The sequence below is a fragment of the Manis pentadactyla genome, chromosome 3 (genome assembly GCF_030020395.1).
Source record: "Manis pentadactyla isolate mManPen7 chromosome 3, mManPen7.hap1, whole genome shotgun sequence".
In the NCBI taxonomy this organism is placed as follows: domain Eukaryota; kingdom Metazoa; phylum Chordata; class Mammalia; order Pholidota; family Manidae; genus Manis; species Manis pentadactyla.
The window spans coordinates 112,453,172-112,462,774 of NC_080021.1; positions in this window are offsets into that span (position 1 = coordinate 112,453,172).

Consider the following 9,603-nt stretch of genomic DNA (forward strand, 5'->3'; position numbering starts at 1 on the left):
CAGAGTTGTCTCAGTCTGGAGGCTGCAATGTTCCCTGAAGAAGGAACAGTGAATCTTGGCATGGCCAGGCAGAGTGGGCGATGTGACCGTATGGCTCCAGTGGGGTGTTTGGAGGTAGCTGTAAAGGGAGAAGCAGCACAAGGAGACATTTAGCAGTGCAAAGCTAAGGAGCTACCCACCTACGTTCTCCAACTGCTGGTAATGGCATTGCTCTTTTGGGTTAAAGTTGGGAGTTTTTGTGTGTGTGTCCACTGTAATCAAAGTGAGGTCCTTATTTAGAGACCACCCAACTTCAGTGAACTGTTTGTGACAGTGGTAAGTAAATAGATGCCTGGGTACTGAGGTCTTAATGCAGCCCCAGGGAGCTTCTTGAACAGGACAGTCCTACTTTTGGAGGAAATGTGAGTAATAACAAATATGCTTTTTCAGTAGATCAACAGCTTGCTAAGCTGTCACATGGTCCATGCCCACCACCTCCCACCATATTTTTTTCTTCCTGAAGCACACTGTGCTGCCAGGAAGATTTATTAACTGTGTGTTTCTTTAACTCCTTCGTGAATCCAAACAGTTTTGTCCTAATGTCTTGGATATGATGTCACTGAAGGGAATGGGGTTACAGAGTAGTCAGGGAAAAGGGCAGTGACGGAGTGTGTTTGTTTGCCGGGGTTGCCGTAACAGCGTGCCACGGACTGGGCAGCTCAAGCAACAGAAATGTATTTTGTCACAGTTCTGGAGGCTGTAAGTCTGAGATCAAGGTATCATCGCAGCTGGTTTCTCTGAGGCCTCTCTTTGTGGCTTGGAGATGGCCGTGTTCTCATGGTCTTCCTCTGTGTGTCTCTGTGTTAGTTATATTGGATGAGGACCCACTCTACTGATCTCATTTGACCTTAATTACCTCTTTAAAGACTTATCTTCAAATATATTCTGAGATACTCGGGATTAGGACTTCAACATATGAATTTGGGTGGCTGGTTTGTGGGGGGGTGGGGAATCACTAGTGTCCTCCTGAATATCCCAGAGATAGAATTGCTTTGGGTTGTATAAGATTATGGTGAAATAGTCTTCACATAAAAACAGAGTGTTTATGCACCTATACCAGTGGATTTTCATGTAATCAATCACAGATTTAACTTTATTACATCAACCCATTTATTATCATGACCCTATTATTATCACACACCAGAAATTGTTATATCAATACCAATAAATATTTATTGAATGAACAAATCATTCTTCTTTCTTGAAAAGACCCACTCTTCCCTGTAAGAAGGATCAGACAGTTAAGAGGTAAGCCAGTGCCTCAGGTTTCTCGGCCGATTGCCTCCTATTGAGTGGATTGTGGGCAGTCTCTAGTGGACTATAAAGCATCATAAATAATTCAAATTGAACAACCCTTGTCAGATAAGTTAATAGAGGGCTCTTTATGACACAGTCCCTTCAGTTTTCTCAAGTCTGCTGGCTTGTTCACCAACCTGAAAACTCCAAGCCTGGGTGCTATGACTGCTTGTAGGGAGGATGAGGTCTTCTTCTGGGAACAGGCGGAGAAACAGCAAACAGCCTCCTTTTAAAGGATCTGTGAACAGCGCCAAGCTCATGATGAGTGGGCCTGCTCCATGCAGATTTAAGGGCAGATGAATCCCTGAGTAACATGTGAATGCTACCCCAGAAGATTCTAGTACTTGTTTGCTGGCTGTGGTCCTTGAAGACAGGCCCCTGCTCTGGGAACATAGTTTTCCCTTGGCTAAGATTTTGTCACAGTCACAGCAGCCATGAGACAGCCCCATGTCAGGACTGTCTCTAAGTCAACACAGTACTTAGAAGGAATGGCATAATTAGGGATCAGAGCCAGGAGAAAGGGTGAAAATTGAGTTTCGTAGTATTTAATGGCCAAAGATAGGCTGATTATTTTTTTCACTGTGATAAAATATACATAACATAAAATGTACCATTTTAACCAGTTTAGCGGCATTAAGTACATTTACTTGTTGTGCAAGCATCACCCCCATCTATTTCCAGAATTCTTTTCATTTTGCACCACTGAAACTCTGTCCTCATCAAGAACTAACTCCCCATCCCCTATTCCTCCATCACCTGGCAACCACCATTCTACTTTCTGTTTCAATCACATTGACTATTCTAGATCAACTTTATATATAAGGGGAATCACATAATATTTGTCCTTCTGTGACTGGCTTATTTCACTTCACAGAATGTCTTTAAGGTTCATCCCTGTTGTGGTATGTGTCAGAATTTCCTTCCTTTTTAAGGCTGAAAAATATTTCACATTTTGTTTATTCATTCATTCATCAATGGGCACATGGGTGGCTTCTACCTTTTGGCTATTGTGAATAATGCTGCTGTGAAAATGGATACACAAATATCTATTCAAATTACTGATTTCAATATTTTTGGGTATTTGCCCAGAAGTGGGATTGCTGGAAGGGCTGATTCTTAAAGTCAGTTCTTCCAGGCTGTCTTCCAGCCCAGAAGGGAAAAATAAGAAGGAAAAGGGACATACTAAGCATGGAACTGAGGAGGAAGGGAAGACACAGCTGGGCAAACAGAGTTCAAGTCCTGTCTAAGAACCTGGGCACTAGGACTCTGTCCTCCACCTCTTGAGGTGTTGTTTATCGGAGGATTTCTGCTCTTAGATTATGCGTCTCCTTGGGCCCCACAGCTCTGCATCTGTGCTATTCTACCACCCATACCACTTTCCACACTGGAGGTTATTTGCACTGTATCTTAACTTTGCTATTGAACAGGGAACTTTCTAAAGGCAGCAACCATGCTTCATTCATCTTTGAAGTCTTAACAGCACCTAATATGGGCTCTGGAGCACAACTTTTGGTGAATGAATACTTTCACTAGAGAGATGAACCTCATATTAAACTCCAGAGAAACAGACCTACGTGATTACTTCCTAGAGTTCTTTAAGGAAAGCCCCACACTCATGTCAGCTTATATTATTAAGTAACCAGAGGAAGTAACAATACCACAGTAGGAAACTCAGGCCACTTCTAAAATGCCATGTGTAATCCCAGGCCTGCCCTAAGTGGTCTCTATCCTAGATATTGAGCATAGCCTAGAAAGTGCTCAGGGGAAAGGTAAGCAAGAGAGTAAACACTCTGGAAGCTGTCAGGTAAGAAAGAGTTGAATGAACTGACTGGCTAGCTTAGAGGCAAGAATACTAAATGGAGAGACATAGTAAGTGTTTGCAAAATATTTCAAAGGCTTTCTTGTAGAAGAGGAAGCTGACTTAGTTTTGCTCCAGAGGAAGATCTAGAACCAATGCATTTAAGAGCAAGAAGTCGAGATTTAATACGAGAGAGAGGAGCAAAACTTTTAAATTGGAGCTCTCCAACAGTGAAATAGACTGCTCAAGAAGAGAGTGAGTACCCTGTCCACACAGAGTCAGGAATGCAGTAGAAAGGGAAATACAGACTAGACCTTGTTTCTTGTTTTGACCATCATCGTTTTTATTTCCAAGCCTCTAATAGGTTCCCTTAAAAAAATGTGCTGTTCCATGTCAGGGATGCAATATCCTCTCATATCTCTCTGAGGATATCACCCCTGTGTCCTCAGAAAAAAAGAGCTTCTGCTAACTGAGTTTGGTGTTACTCTCCAGAATATTAGTTTTTCTCTAAGGATCAACCAGTCTTAGCTGTGAGCTCATTGCTGTAGCTGGAAGCTCCTTTCAGCCTGTGAATGTTTTCTTTGCTTCCTAGCATTCTCAAGCCGGCGTGGGGCATACTGTCAGGTGGGGTGTGTCCATAGTTAGACTTGTCGGTAGAGGATTCCCCATTATTTCTGGAGGTTTCTAAAGCTTCTTCCAAAGCTCACATTTGTTGTTCCTGCCTGAAGGCAGATACCTGTGCTTGGCAAGGAGGGCTCAGAGCTTGTCCCATTTGCCTGCTCTTGCCAGTCATGCCTGGGTTTGCCTCAGGAATCCCCTCTTGCTCCTCATAACTGCTACCTGCAAGCAAGGAGTTGGAGCCCTAGAGCATTCCAGAATGATTTCTTCCTTCTACAACAGCCTTTTGCTTTTTGATAAATATCTTCCTCTATAATCCTATTCCAGCCTGCCTTCTCTCATTTAGAAATTCCTTCTTATTTCTGGTCCACTAAGAATATCTCTTCTTGTTTCCAGTTATATTGTGGGTTTATTGTTTTAAACATGTAATCTTGTTCTGTCATTTTTAGGCATCTGTGCTCAGTTAACTATCTTAATTCAACCTACGGTCCCTTCCAATTCTAAATGTTATCATTTTATAAATTCCAAAGGAAAAGTGAACAGAAAACATGCAGTCCTTATAAAAAGAATTCATTTTAAAACTGTTTTTCCTAATCATAACAATAATAGCACAGAGATGAAATCCAAGATCATTCAAAATACCAAATTCAACTACCATAATACTAAAAACTGCTAACATTTTGGAATATATTTAAAATATACATATATGTATAAACTCATGATAAATATATATGTGTATACATAATACGATAGTTTTATATACATAAATATTCTTACATGGAATGAGATTGATTTCTCCAAATTACCTTAACCATCTCTTGAATTTCCTTGTAAACTGTCATGTGATTATCTCAGTAATCAAGCCAAGTATCAACTGCTGGTTACTTTTCTTTTTGAACTCTTAGTTTTTCTCTTTGTGCATTTTGTGTGGTAATTAGATGCTGCTCTTTCACTGACCAACTGTAAGAGACTCCATTCTCAGACATCTTTGTTTCTTTCACTGTCTGTAGCAACCTTTGCAAGACTTAGCAAACTCAAAACCATGGCATATGCCATCCTGCATGCCTGGAGTGGTACGTCTGCATCGTCTTTTAAGGACAACTACTTTGAAATTTAATTACCGTAATTTGTGAACATAGTTTAGAAATCTAATAATAATTTCCATTCTTCCTAAATTATATCATAATTTTTGCATAAATCCATATTCAGAGTTTACATGATTATGACTGTAATTTTTCTCATCTGAGCTAAGTAGAAATGCATGATTACATTCCTTTTTGTATTCAAATTTCAAAAATGTTCCTGGAGTTATTAATTGACTCATTTCTCTCTTAATTTGTACAATTATTAATTATAAATACTCTTAATTGCTCTGTAATATGCCTCTTGATTCTATTTTCCACACAGTCAAGTACATTAGTTTTGTTTTTTTATCCAGGAAATCTTCTTCTGGCAGCCTTTCCTTTGCAGATTCCAACCTCGGATTGGTTGCTTTCTAGGCCTCCTATATAGCTGTCACCCTGTGCTGGGTCCTCTGGTCCCTCTAATTTCTGTTTCTTGGTTTCCTCCCTAATTTTTCTGAATAACATCACTCAGTATTTTTTCAAGAAAGAGCATATGAAATGTAAAACATTTGAGGATTTAACTATCTGAAAAGATGTTTTATTTTATTGTTATACATGGTTAATCATTTGGCTGGACATAGAACTCATGTCAGAAAAAAATTTCAAATATTTTGAAGGCAGTGATTCATTGACCCACAGCTTCTACTATCATTTTGAAGAAGTTCAATGCTGTTTTGATTCCTGATGCTTTTTATGTGAACTGTTTTATTTTTCCTCTCTAGAAATTTTTACGATCTCCCCTCTGTTTTTGATGTTCTGAAATTTCCCAGGGATATTTGTGGTTTGGATCTTTTATGGTAGGTGTTCAACATGCCCTTTTAAATCTGGAGACACAGATTGAAAATAATTTCTTATTTCCCACATGCATGTGTGCACACATGTGTGTAGGTGGCCAGTTTGTACAGCTATCCAGAGTCAAGGAGGAAAGCTGTCTTGGGGATGCATTCTTTCATCCATATTTCCAGTTCTGTGCCTCATACAACCTTCCTTCTTACTTGATGACTCCAAGGCCCAGCTTTCCCGGGCTCTGGGGGGCAGACTGATTCTCCTCTTTATGGTGTACCCCTTGCTGGCATTTAAGTGTCTGGGGAGGCTTCCAGGGTAGGAAGTATTCTGAGGAATGGGAAGGAAGCTCCAATTTGGAGCTCTGAACAACTGGCTGATTTCTCTGAATTTTATTTCACAGATTGTTTTTTATTGAAGTAATTTATATTATATTTGTTTCAATTTGCTTTTCACTGGAAATCCCAAAGAACAATAATGATGTCACAGAGTTACATTAATTTGGCTCAACCTCTGTCTTTATCATGCTTTCTGATCTACTGCTATCTAAACACTCATCCAAAGCCAGTAGACCTCAGATAAAGGGTCACTAGATGAAGCCACACACCTTACTGGGAACCACATTAGCATTTCTATCTTAAAACCTAATATGTTCTCAATTTTCTGCCTCCTCCTTTTGTTTTTCAATGTTCCAAAATAATAAATAAGTAACTAGCAAAACTCGAGATTGCTTGGCAAGGAGGCTGACTGGGAAGGGAACATAATTAGTGAGTAATCCTTAGTAGTTTTCTGTGTGAAGTTATTTTTGTTGCCACTCCAAGCCTCAAATGTCAGTATGGAGGGAAGAGCTGAGAAAAAAATCAGTAACTTCATTATCAAAAAGAACGCTTTCCTGATGGGAAAAAGAATGACTGTCCCAGAAAAAACTGGCTCACTAGGATGCACTTTCCATGAACATCTTTAGAACTCTTCTCTGTGGGTTACAAGGGAGACAGCATTCGGGGACTGGAAATGGAGAGAAACCTGCCAGCTGCACTCATTGTGGGCAGAGGGACAGAGATTTCTTTTAGCAAAAGAATTGCGAAGTCTGGGAGTCCTTGAGATCATCAGTCAGAGATAAGCTTCTTTTGCTGGGGCAATGAGAGTCAGCAGAAGGAAGGTCTTTTTATGCCAATAGCTGAGAAAACAGCACAAAAAGGCTTTTAATGCCAAACTGCTGTGCAGAAGCTGAGCATAAGCCCCAAAAGGCTCCAGGCTGTAAAGAAAAACTGGATAGTAAGTTAAGTTTGCTTCTTCCACTGCCCTGTAATGAACACCAGAGTCACCTTTAACAGTGAGTCCTGGGAATTTAGCCAGTCAGGAATTTAACTTACCTCCATGTATTTGTGTTTCTTTAAGTCATGTTCTAAATTACATCCACCCTGAAATTTGTTGGCAAATTGATAGATTGTTTCTGTTAGAGACAGATAAGTATATACACACAATTTTATATTTATATGTACACATGTGTGTCCATACACATGTATGACTTATGGGAGACGTTCACCTAATGGCTCTTTGTGCTAAATGACAGCAGTGCAGTCCTAGGAAAAGCCCAGATGGCTGGTTCACTTAGACAACCAAGCTTTCAAACACCATCATTTTTTCAAGCAAAATTGTAGGCACTGTGCCTAAGAGGAAATGCTCCTTGCTTCTAGGTGGAGGCCAACAGGCGTCACCTCTAACCATGCAGAGGGAGTAGTGACCCTGACATAAATGTCCAATTGTGAGCTCACTGCCTGTCCTCCTTGACATCCATTTGGCCTGGGAGCCAACATTATGATGATTTAAGTATCAGTCCTCTGGTAGGAGGCCCAAAGGAAACCTGAAAGAGCTCCATAGTTTTCACAAGGTCCATATCATAAGTTAGTTCTGTGGCCATCATGCTTTTAAATGACCAGGTTGGACTTCCTTGACTTTGTTGACAGCAGGGACACTACGCTTTGTAGCTACTAGACTCTGTTGTCTTGGGAGGAAACCATATCCTGCAACCTGGCATGACTGCTCCCTGCTCTGGGTCAGAAACTTATGAATGGAGATGCCCTGTGAGATTGGATGTCATTACCCAAAAAGCCCCACCTCTGAAGAGCAGAGGTACATACCAAAGCAGGCCTCAATTTGCTTGCTTTTCTTGGCCAAGCGGGAGGAGGAATGTTAGAGAGCCCAGGACATTCCCACAGAGAAGCACGGCCCTGACTTGGTGCATCGTGGGCAATGTGTCGTGGGCAATTCCTTTCTGAGTGCATTCCACTGCGGGTGAACTGGCTGGGGCACAAATGTTCACAGCTGCGTGAAGGACACTGCAGGGGACATAATGGCTGCTGTGTGTGCTGGAGTACAAACAGTCCCACACAGGCCTGGGCCTGAGAAACAATGGGGCAGCAAACAGCCTTCAGTACAATGCATTCATTTCCTGTAATAACACTGGGCTAACCGTGGCCTGGTAGGCCAGTTCCCTGACCAAGACACACTCCACTTGACGCCATCATGTGAGAGGCCTGCTGTTCATTACAAATGAAAGACACACATGAAAAGAAGAGAGAAAGCAAGCATTTGGGGGTGTTTTTGCCCCTGCAGAGCAAGATATAATTAAAACTTTTTTTTATGCCCAGATTAAATAGTGTGGTAAAAATAATGGAGAGGTGTTAGAAGCTATTTCAATTTAAGTCTTCCTGACATTAAATGCTCGTGATTCACTATCACTGCTAAAAATGTTGGCGTGAGGCACCCCCGGCTTCTCTGCTTCCCAGCAAGCCATCTGGCTTTACATAAGCTCCCCTCTCTACTCTGACTGAGCCTCTCTCTGCTCTGCCTGAGCCTCCGTCCTCATGCAGGTAAAAGCCCTGGCAGGAAGGGGTGTTTAAGGTAGCTCCCTGATAATAATGAGAATGAGAATGCACATCTGCTGAGCACTTACTCTGTAGCGACCCAGTTCTAATGGCTTGAATCCTCATGAGGAAGTTATGAGGTGGGCACCATTATGAGTACCATTTTACAGATGAGCAAACTGAGGCATAGAGATGGTGAGCAAACTTGCCAAAGATCATAACTTGCAAATTTTCAAATACATACCCAGGGCTTCCTGTGGAGCCACGTTGCTGGGCAGCATTCCCACCTATGTAGGTCAGTGTCTCACCCAAGGTTTGAGCTGAAATGGCATCAGTAGCTCTTTTACAAGTCAGGCCGATCTCGAGGGGCACTGGGAAGGCTTCCAGGGTAGGAAGTATTCTGAGGAATGGAAAGGAAGCCTGCGCTGTTCTGGTAGGGAATCTAGTCTGCTCAGGGAATGCCTTTGGAGCCACTTACCTCCACGGAGGACAGTTTCTCAAACGTGACAAGACTCTCCCTGAATCTAATTGGAAAGCCATACCCCACGCACAGCATGCTCAGCTGTGACTGTTCAGCTGGCCAGGCTCTTACTGAGTATCGAATGGGCCTCAAGATGGTTCCGGATGTTGGGAGAGTCTCAGAGGGGCCAAATAGTGGCAGGGGGAAAGGACAGGGCAGGCTGCGGGAAACATCGGCAAGGTGGAAAAATATGCAGAGAACTCTGGAACTGAAAGAGTCTTTAGAGATCAGCCAGCCACCTCCTCATTGTAACACTGAGAGGCCAGGGGGCAGGGAGGCAGGGTGTCCCAGCTAATACTACTCAGGGGGTTCAGCACAGAGCCAGGAGTAAAACTCAGATGTGCTCTCTCCACCTGTCTGAAAGTGCAAACCCAGTTAGAACCATTTGTTGAGTATGCACTGAAAACAGAAGCCTACCAGGAAAGAAAAAGAAGACATCATGAAAGCCTCCCCTTTCCAAGGCTTCCAGTTTCCCTGGGGATACACCTGATAGGTAAGTGCAAGCGCCAAAGGACTGATCTTGGCCTGTGAATCCAGCACACAGGTAAGAACAGAGGA